The sequence below is a fragment of the Macaca mulatta genome, chromosome 11, assembly GCF_049350105.2.
Source record: "Macaca mulatta isolate MMU2019108-1 chromosome 11, T2T-MMU8v2.0, whole genome shotgun sequence".
In the NCBI taxonomy this organism is placed as follows: domain Eukaryota; kingdom Metazoa; phylum Chordata; class Mammalia; order Primates; family Cercopithecidae; genus Macaca; species Macaca mulatta.
In genome coordinates, this window is record NC_133416.1 from 12657242 (window position 1) to 12668939 (window position 11698).

At 43.7% G+C, this 11698-nt stretch overlaps 1 pseudogene; it reads right to left on the minus strand.

Moving 5' to 3' along the window:
• Window positions 1-6575: 6575 nt before the first annotated feature.
• On the minus strand, window positions 6576-11698 carry LOC144333225 (uncharacterized; annotated as a pseudogene).

Below are 11698 nucleotides of genomic sequence, written 5' to 3' on the forward strand. Positions count from 1 at the left end.
ATATTCAGGGGGAGAGGATGATATTACTCCCAATATCGCAGTGCTTGTACACACCTCCTGCGATATTGTTCTTAATATCCCGAAGGGGAGAGCATAATATTTCTCTCAATATGCAGGGGGTGTACACCACCTTTGTAATATTGTTGTTAATATCCATGATGGGAGAGGATGATATGACTCCCAATATCGCAAGACATGTACAGCCGCCTGTGATATAGTTCCTGACATCTAGGTGGGGAGAGGATGATATTACTGCCCATATCACATGAGTTGTAAAGCCCCTTCGGTATTTTGCCTACAATCCTGAGGGGAGACGATGATATTGCTCCCAATATCGAAGAAGGCATACACCCCCCTGTGACACTATGCCCAATATCCATATTGTGAGACGATGACATTATGCCCAGTGTCGCAGGGGATGTACACCCACCCTGGGATATTGTTCCTTATATCGAGAGTGGAGAAGATGCTATTGCTCTCAATAATGCAGGGGCTGTGGCTGTACACCCCTCCTGTGATATTGTTCTTAATATCCTAGGGAACAGAGGATGATACTGCACCCAATATCACAGGGGGTGTACACCCACCCAGTGATATTGTTCTTAATGTACTCCACCTCCCACCACCAGGGATATCGTTCCTAATATCCAGGGGAAGAGAGGATAACATTATACCCAATATTGCAGGGCAGTGTACATACCCTCTGTGATGTTGTTCCTAGTATCCAAAGGTAGAGACGATGACATTACTGGCCATATCCCGAGGAGTGTACACCCTCCTGTGATACTGTTTTTGACATTCAGTGGGGGAGAGGATAACATTAATCCCAATATCGCAGAAGGTGTACAGACCCCTGTGATGTAGTTCCTACTATACAGGGGAAAGAGAAGAATATTGCTCTCAATATCGCAGGGGCTGTAACCTCCCTGCCCCCCGTATATTGTTTCTAATATGCAGCGGGGTGGAGGCTGATAGTACTCCCAATATCCCAGAAGGTGCACACACACCTGTGATAGAGTTCCTAATATCCAGCGGGAAAGAGGCTGATTTTACTTTCGATATGGCAGTGGGTGTACACCGCCCCAACCCTGGGGTATCATTCCTAATATCCAGGTGGGAAGAAGATGACATGGCTGACAATATCAAAGAGGGTGGACACTTCTTCAGTGATACGGCTCCTCTTATCCAGGGGGTGAGTGGATGATATTACTCCCAATAAAGTAGGAACCTTACAGCCACCCTGGGATTTTGTCCTTAATAACCACAGGGGAGAGGTGATATTATTACCAGTATTGCAAGGGGTGTACACCCCTCCTGTGATATTGTTTCTTATATCCAGGAAAGGAGAAGATGGTAGTAGTACAAATATTGAAGGGATGGACAGCCCCTATGGGATATTGTTCTAAAGATACAGGTTGAAAGAGAATGAGACTCCATCCAATATAACAAGGGGTATACACCCCACCTGTGATATGAATCGTAAAACCTAGAAGAAGAGATAATGGCATTGCTTCCAAAAACACACGGGGTGTACACTCACCCTGTGATATTGTTCCTGTCATCTAAAGGAAGAAAGGATGATACTACTCCCACTACCAGAGAAGGTACACACCCCCCTGTGATATTGCTCCTCATAACGTGTGGGGAAGAGCATGATATTACTTCCAATATGACAGTGGCTTGACACCCAGTCTGTGATATTGCTCCTAATTTCCAGTAGGTAAAGTATGATGTTCCTGCCAAGAGAGTAGTGGGTATACAGCCGCCCTGTGATGTGTCTCCGAATATTCAGGGAAACACAGGACGACATTACCCCAAATCTCCCAAAAAGTGTACACCCATTGTGTGATATGTTTCCTAATATCCGGAGGTGCAGATTATGGTATTTGTTCTCCAATCGCAGGCTGTGTACACACAACCTGTGAAATTGTTCCTAATATCCTGAACAAAAGAGACTGCTAATAATGGACACACATTGCAAGGGGGAGTGATTGGCTATTACGATCCACATCGCAGGGGGGTGAGGCACCCCCCGCGATATGGGGAGTAATAGCAGCCCCCTCTCCCCCCCTGGCTATTACGATCCACATCGCACAGCAGCTCAGGACACTAGCCCTGCCCCAACCTTGACCCAGACAGTGGGTGTCATGGGACCACCTCAGGGTGGGTGGCAGCTCAGCTCTAAGGTATCCCTGCTGCCAAAGACCAACTGTTCCTGCTAGTTTGAATCTAGCCACAGGGTCTCTGTTGGTGAGACATGACCATGAGGCAGACATCCTTAAATCTAGCACGACAGAGCTCAACGCCCCCATGAGAGGCACCATAGCACTCAAACTTTGCAGACATACTACCGAAGGCCACAGCAGGCTCTGAATGAGGAACAATCTGACCAAGATCCTGGTTTCCTGCCACACAGCCTTTAAACCAGGGACTGGAAACTGTTTCCCTAAAGAGCCAGGAGTCAGTATTTTCAGCTTTGCCAGCTGTTATTTGTCTCAGGAATGCATCTCTGCCCTGGCTGAACGACAGCACCTTCTGCAGGTGGCCTGTGAAGAGATGGGCATGACTGCACCCCCATCAAACTTTACTTATGGACATGGAAACGTCTCAATGTCATGAAGTGTTATTTTTTTATTTGTTCAACCATTTGGAAATATAAAATCCATTCTTGATTTACGGGCCAGAAGAGCAGGCAGGGACAGGCTGCCCCTTGCCGACCTCTGGAATGAGCTTAGAGAAGGAAAGGACAGGCTGGGCCAGTGCAGCCTCCTCACAGTGGATTCGCTGCAGGAGGATCCTTCTTAGCAACCACTTCTCATCCTTCATCTTACCTTCAAATGCAGTTCAGGTGGAGAAAGAGAGAACAGAACTGGCCTCAGCAACAAGAAAGAAGGAGATGCAGGGTCAAACAGCCATGTGGATCAGTCACACTCAACATTCACACCAAGCGGAGCACTGGCAGGACCAGCCCGGGGGTGCTGAATGGAGGCTCTCTGGTGTGGGGGACCTCTGGATGGGCAAGATTCTCTACCTAAAACTCATATAGAGGTTCTACACAGCAGTAGTTATAGAAAACACACACTGAGAAAAAGGCCAAAATAAAAATAGGACACCAAGCTTGGCCAGCTGGGTCTCAGAAGCCAGTAGGTAAGAAAGCCCAGGAGGGCCCACCAGAGGAGCTGGGGGTGGGTTCCTGCCTGCAGGGGGCCTGGGACACCCCATTCCCACAGATGAGGACCCAAGCTTTGGGGAGGAAGCTTTCAGAGTCACCAAGTGAGCTAATCAGACCTGGAGCCACAGAGCAGGTGAGGAGCCCTGGCCACGTCCCCATGTGGGCTGAGAAGCTGAGGTGGGGGCAAACCCCCAGGGGCAGATTCAAACAGTGGACCGCAGACCCTCCTTCTGCCCAGAGGATGCTCAGCTCCCAAGGGAACACCCAGGCCTGGAACCCAGGGACACACCACCTGACCATCATACCCAGGCCTCCCGGACCAGGCAATGTCCAGTACAGGCAGGCAGTCTGGGCTTGGGACCGGGACAGGAGTGGATGGTCCTGCTAGGCAGGCCTCCTTCTCCCTACCAGCTGGGCTGGTTGCACTGTAGTTTTGGTTCTGGCAACATATTGCTGCCCACTTTGGCCACACTAGTCCCTGGCTCCCTGGCTAGGCCCAGTGCTGTCCAACCCACCTACACAGACCCCACACGCCGATTGCCCACCAGGCTCCTGTCAGTCAGGAGGACCCATGCTCATCCCCTGAAGTATCCGTGGGAGCCTGCATCCCACAGGGACCCACAGCTCAGGGCCAACCTCCATGGGGGCCTCTTGGTTGTGGTGGTAGGGGCGGGGGGGCAGTTGATCTCCAGCCCTCCCATCCTGGCCACTGTGTTTTGTGGGGATCATTCAGTCCTGGGAGCTTCCTGGGGACCCCAGAAGGAAGAGAACAGGGTGGTCATGGCAGCCTCAGCCCCAGGCTCTGGGCCCAAGTGCAACAGTCTTTCGGTTCTGCTTTCATCCGGGTGGTAACAACAGGTCTTGTCATTCACACAAGGGCTGGCTTCAATATAATGCATCAAGGGACTGTGGAGGACACAGATCAGCCTCCAGGCCAGTTACACCTAGTGACTTAGGCACTGCCGGCTGGGGAGTGGAAAAACTGACCCCTGACCTCCCCACCTACCCTGCCCACCAGATGCCAGTAGCGGGATTACAGGCGTGAGCCACCGCACCCGGCCGAGCATGCTCCTTTGTTCCTACAGGAGGATGTGATTGGCTTGTCTGTTGGCTGGTAGGGAACTGAATCATGTGACACTGACTGGTAAGACTGTAATACTATAAAATACAGTATATAAATTATAATACCATAATGGTGTAATACTATCTACTACAATACCAAAGGCATCGATGAAAAGCCCAACACTATCATATGTGACTGAGAGACTGAATGTTTCTTCCCTCTGATTGGTTGCAACATATTGTCCTATTTCAATTCTCTCTCCTTCATTCAAAGTGAACGATCCAAATAACGACAGAAATCATAAAGAATAAAGGGCAACAGATGCAAAGAACTCACGAGATGATACTCTATGGTAAAGTTTATGTACTTAGGAATTAATACCAACTCATTATTAGCAAAAAATAAACATCTTTACATCAAGAGTAGTTTTTCCTTTAATAAAAAATGGTGGAATATGTGTAATGGACAAGGGATAACCAAAATTTGCCAAATGAGGCTAGTAAGACAATCCTAACAATTCACAATCATTGTTCACTGGTCCATTAATCAGAGGACAATACATACAAATGAAACTTATCTGGTCGGGTGCGGTGGCTCATGCCTGCAATCCCAGCACTTTGGGAGGCCAAGGCGGGCAAATCATGAGGTCAGGAGTTCAAGATCAGCATAGCCAACATGGCGAAACCCTGTCTCTACTAAAAATACAAAGAATTAGCTGGACGTAGTGGTGGGCACCTGTAGTCCCAGCTACTCAGGAGGCTGAGGCAGGAGAATCACTTAAACCCAGGAGGCGGAGGTTGTAGTGAGCCAAGATCACACCACCACACTTCAGCCTGGGCAACAGAGTGAGACTCCATCTCAAAAAAAAAAAAAAAAAAAAAAAAAAATTAAACTTATTTACATATTAGAAAAACATCAAAATTCAACCATGAATCCAGCACATTATCAAATGAAGAGACAAACATTCTACCAACAAACTTAAGAAAATATCATTATCTCTGAAATTCAAGTACTACTGCTTAAAGAGCATTGACAGAACTCTCACCTCAAGGTTTCCCTGCAAAACAAGGTGAAATGCATACTCAAGACTCTTTAAGAATAAGCCACTGATAAAAACAATACACTTGTAACTTGTGTTAAATTTCATACATTTTTTTCAAGCACTGCACGATAATTAATTTGCATCAGGCTTTCCAAATTAGAAAAGCTTCACTTATAGAACTTCTTTCCAGTGGGAGTTTTCACATGACTTTTCAAGTAAATCTGAAAACTGAAAATATTCTTGCAGTTTCTAAACTATTAGAGTTTTAATCCTGTATACGTTCTTGTATTTACAAGGTCCAGCCAGCTACAGTGTGCATTTTCATATGTCCTTCAGTGGGTATGAGGGAAATGAAACATTCCCACATTCGGGACATTCATAGGGTTTTTCTCAGGAATGAGCTGATGTCTTCAAATGGAACTAACACAACTGAAGGCCTTACCACAAATTTAAATTTTTAAAATTTTTAAAATTAAAAAGGCTTTTCTCCACTCTGAGTCCTCCCAAATCTTCAAAAACAGGAAAATCTGAAGGCTTGACCACATTTCCTACATTCTTAAGGTTTCTCTGCAGTGTGAGCTCTTTCATGTTTTTGAGGGAATGGGAAAGAGTAAATGTTTTACCACATTTCTTACATTCAAGGGGCTTTATTTATTTATTTATTTATTTATTTATTTATTTATTTTTGAGATGGGGTCTCACTCTGTCGCCAGGCAGGAGTGCCATGGCACAATCTCGGCTCACTGCAACCTCCGCCTCCTGGGTTCACGTGATTCTCCTGCCTCAGTCTCCTGAGTAGCTGGGATTGTAAGCATATGCTACCACACCTAGCTAATTTTTGTATTTTTAGCAGAGACGAGGTTTCACCATGTTGGCCAGGATGGTCTCGATCTCCTGACCCCGCGATCGGCATGCACAGGATTTCCCCCAACCCCCCGTAGCTTTTTATGTCCTTGAAAAAGAACTAAGACAACTGAAATGTGCCACCATGCCCAGCTAATTATTTTCTTTCTTTCTTTCTTTCTTTCTTTCTTTCTTTCTTTCTTTCTTTCTTTCTTTCTTTCTTTCTTTCTTTCTTTCTTTCTTTCTTTCTTTCTTTCGAGATGGAGTCTCGCTCTGTTGCCCAGGCTGGAGTGCAGTGGTGCAATCTCGGCTCACTGCAAGCTCCACCTCCTGGATTCACGCCATTCTTCTGCCTCAGCCTCCTGAGTACCTGGAGTGAGCCGCCGTGCCCGGCATTATTTTATTTTTTGTAGAGACAGGGTTTCACCATGTTGCCCAGGTTGTTTCACATTGTTTTAATCCAGGCTAGTTATGAACTCCTGGGCTCCAGCAATACACACACCTTAGCTTCCCAAATTGCTGGGATTATAGGCTGAGTCACTACACGCAGCCTCTGTATCATGACTCCTTTCATGGCGAGTATGGTGACTGGAACGACTGTAGGCTTTACCGCACCTCTTACATTCATAGGGTTTTTCTCCAGTATGAATTCTTTCCTGGAGGTGAAGGGAACTGAGGCGACTGAAGGCTTGGTCACACTGTTTACATTCATAGGCTTTCTTTCCAGTATGAGTACTTCTATGGTTACAAAGGGAACTCAATTGACTAAAGGCTTTGCCACATTGTTTACATTCCTAGGGTCTCTCTCCAGTATGAATGCTTCCATGGTAACGAAGGGAAGTGGAACAGCTGAAGGCTTTATCACATTTGGTACATTTATGGGGTGTTTCTCCAGTGTGAGTCCTTTCTTGCATCTTAAAAGAACAAGAAAATCTGAATGCTTTCCCACATTCCTTACATTCGTAGGGTTTCTCTCCAGTGTGAGTTCATTCATGTATTAGACAAGAACCGGAAACAGTGAACGCTTTACCACACTATTTACATTTATAGGGTTTTTCTCCTGTGTGAGTTCTCTGATGTCTTTCAACTGAATTGAGAAAATGAAAAGCTTTCCCACATATCGTACATTTATAAGCTGGATTTCCACTATACATTATCATGTGTCTTCTAACACCTGGAACAGAAACGAAGAATTTCCCACACTGTTCACATTTATATTGCTTCTCCCCATATGGTTTGTATCCTGAGTGAGCTAGGATGTGCCTATTAAGGAGGGAATGACGTACAAAGACTTTTCCACAAATACTACATTCACATTGCTTTCATCCAGTAGAAATGTTCTCATTCAGATCAAGATTTGGAATTTGGCTGACAACTTGTCCATCACACTGACTACCTTCTTTGCTTTCACACAGTCTCTGTGACATATGATTTCTGTAAAAAAATGACAAGCACATTTGTATTGCTTGGTTTAGTAACTTTCTACTTATTAATAGGTCTTGGACTTACACTGCTGCCAATACCAGGGAAAATGCATATTTTTTTTTTTTTTTTGCCATGACCGAATTATTTGAAAGTAAATGGGTTACTACTGAAAACACACCTACCACCTGCATGGCTATGACCAACATAGTAAGATTCATATACACAATTTTGTAGTACTATTTTCAAGTAAACTGTTTTCCAAACACTGACTGCTACACTGAAGTACGTTACATTTTGGGTGAAATTTTTCTAAAAAGAAATAAATTTACAGTGACTCTTATTTGTTTTGATTGCTTGTTTTTAAGTTCATGACATGCTAAGATTCTTTCAGAGGACTTTATTTCCTCTTCTCAGTGCAAATTATCTTATATCTTTCCCAGGTTTTTCGAAGTGATCTTCAATATACTGGTCTTTCCATTTGTTTCCTAAAATGCAGACCCACAAAATTATCATGAATTATTACAAACTGTAGAAACATTACTAGATTTCATGTTCATTGTACACAGTGCCCATGTCTGATTTCTTCACCAAATCATTCCCTTGCCACATTCCAAATCACAAATAGCACTGATGATAGGGAAATACTTCTGTAATTAAGTGAAATGTGTTGTCATTCTCACCTACAGAAGCCAGATTCCTGCAGATTTCCTGCATCATTTCTCTGTAGAGATTCTTCTAAGAAGAATCTAGCAAAGCCCATTCCTTCTGGGTAAAGTTCACAGCCACATCCTCAAAAGCCACGGAGTCCTAGAACATTCCACACATATGTATAGAAGGATAGGTGAGACTGACAGCACTGGGAACCTATACTCAATTCATAAGCTATGTACATGATTCTAAAATTTCCAAGCATATATTCTATGACTTGATTGTCACAACTCTTACTCTGTTCACACATACTCCCTCCCACACGGCAGTATTAATGCTAGAATTGAACTCTTCAAAAAGACAACAGCAAAGTAGAAACACCCATCTCATTAGAGAATCCAGGGAGTAAGATGTGCTGCCAGGAGTTACCTTGTAACTTCACTTTGTACATTTCTAGTATGTGCCATAATAAAGTCCTACCTGATGTGCATAAGTGAGTTAATATTATCAGTCCTGAGACTACTTATTCTTAAAAATGCCTGCTCACAAAGTTCAATCTTCGTTTGTATTAGTAACTTACATTTTGAAAGGGATTCCACCAACCCAAGTAATAAGAATAAGAATTACTTATGCAATATATTTGCCAGAACTTTTTCTGCTGAAGATCTATTATTTTGTGTCACTGCAGTGGTGCTTAGGGAACCAGACGCCAAAACACAGTCTGAACAGTAAGTGTTCAATGACTTTCCCTGGTAGACAATATTTTACATGTGCTGTCGCTTGTTAACTGGGCAGTTGAGCCCATTCCATGTGATTACACCAAGAGAGAATAGGCTTATTAAATTCAATTGAGAAGAAAATAAAACCAATAGTTGATATTTAATAATACTAATACAATAATTTTTAAAATTTCTATTGCACAATGTCAAGGCAGAAAGGAATAAGAGGAAATATGACACATGTTTTTTAAAATGACATTAATGTCACCACTTCCAGATGTTAATCCTATGAAATCACATAAATTCCCAAATCAGGTTGTTTTAGGCAAGAAAAACTACTTTTTCATACAGAGTAAAAATGACAAATGTCTAATGATTTTTAGTCATCTAAAAAAAGAGTGATTGCTTGTCTAACATACTTCTAAGATTTTCAAACGAAAATATTCAGGACAGCACAGTATTAGCAGAGAGATGAGCAAGCAGACCAAGGAAAGAAAAAGTCTTAATGACCCAGCATTTATATGGAAAGTTGATGAATGAGAGAATAGGCACTGTAGAATAGAAAAAGAAATCACATGCACATTAAAATATGAGGCAAACCAGGCTAGCATCTACTTGGGAAAATGCATTGCATTCTTCTCTATTCCATGAACAATAGTCAACTTATTATACATTCAAATATGAAAGATAAAAAAACCAAAACACTTTAAGAAGTCACAGCAACTTTTTTTTTTTTTTTATGAAGGATTAGGCAGAATTTTTTTTATGTAAGAAAAAAGTGATAAAGGAACAGACAAACTCAAACATATTAAGGGAATAAAAAGAAAATGGAATGGGCCGGGAGTGGTGGCTCACGCTTGTAATCCCAGCACCTTGGGAGGCTGAGGCGGACGATCACCTGAGGTCAGGAGGTTGAGACCAGCCTGGCCAACATGGCAAAACCCCGTCTTTTTGTTGTTCGTTTGTTTGTTTGTTTTTTGAGACAGAGTCTCGCATTGTCGCATTGTCGCATTGTCGTTTGGGCTGGGGTGCAGTGGCAAGATCTTGGCTCATTGCAACCTCCACCTCCCGGGTTCAAGCAATTCTCTTGCCTCAGCCTCCTGAGTAGCTGGGATTACAGGTGCCTGTCACCATGCTCAGCTAATTTTTTTGTATTTTTAGTAGAGACAGGTTTTCACCATGTTGGCCAGGCTGGTCTGGAACTCCTGACCTCGTGATCCACCCACCTTGGCCTCCCAAAGTGCTGGGATTATAGGCATGAGCCACTGTGCCGGGCCTAAAACCCCGTGTTTACTAAAAATACAAAAATTAGCTAGGTGTGGTAGTGGGTGCCTATAATCCCAGTTCCTTGGGAGGCTGACACAGGAGAATCACTTGAACCTGGGAGGCGGAGGTTGCAGTAAGCAGAGATGGCGCCACTGCACTCTAGCTGGGCTACAGAGAAAGACAGCATCTCCAAAAAAACAAACAACAACAACAACAACAACAGCAAAAACCCTCAGAAGCCGGGCACAGTGGCTCACACCTGTAATCCCAGCACTAAGGGAGGCCAAGGCGGTTGGATTACCTGAGGTCAGGAGTTCAAGACCAGCCTGGCCAACATGGTAAAACCCCGTCTCCACTAAAAATATGAAAAATTATCCATGTGTGATGGTGGGCGCCTGTAATCCCACCTTCTTGGGAGGCTGAGGCAGGAGAATTGCTTGAACCCGGGAGACAGAGGATGCAGTGAGCTGAGATCATGCCACTGCACTCCAGGCTGGGTGACTGAATGAGGCTCTGTCTCAAAAAAACAAAACAAAACAAAACAAAAACCCTCATATATCCAGATAAGAGGATACAGATGTGTCCACTCTTATAAATTCCTCACCACGCTACAATAGGGGAAGTGACATTTTGGTAAATCTTTGTAAATCATCAATTTATCGATCACACTTTTATTTCACTAGTAGCATTTACAAAGCTAAGTAATACAATTCCATTTGAAATTATCCATAAATAGAACAGACCTTTAAAACTTACTACACTCACTCTGGGGAAGAAATAAATATGAATTTTTAGCAAATAAAATATATCATTTTACCTTGCTTCTTTGGAAATAGTATTTTTATCTTTCAAGCTGTACTGACAAAATGTATCTTACAGTCAATGAAAAACTGAAACTCAAATAAGCGGACAAGCCTTTTCAAGGTAACAAACTCAGGGAGAGGCAGTGCTGACTCCAACGCAGACCTTTCTAAGTGTCACGGCAGGCCATTCTATCCCTCGGGACACCCATCCTGTTCAGTAAAGTACTCAGTGACCACCTAGGAGGCACTGGCACTGCTCTTTGTCCTCCTGTGTGTCTTAAGTGCATTTGAATATTCAGGTTCTTGTACATCCTCTCTGGGGTGGGTTTTCCTTGTCCTTTGGGACAGTTTTTCTCTCTTCACAAGTCTGGGACAATCTAGAGAGCAGAAATCATTTCTGCCTTTTCCTCTCAATGTCAGCATCCGATTGGCAGACCATCAACGTGTCTCCGAGGAATAAAAACTCGGGCTGGAGGAACAACTTTAAAGACCTAACTTTAATGACATTACATTGTATTGTCCATAATTTTAATGTCCTCAAATTTTAATGACCCTAAGGGGTCACCACTGTAGATGAAACTATACCAGGAGATTCCTCTAAGGCCAAGAGCATCCAGCTGCTCCCCTGAGAGACTCTACCCCCTACCTCAGGCTGTCCTTGGCGATGAGATGACCCTGGGGCTGATACTCATACTCACTAGACCCTCCAATAGACAT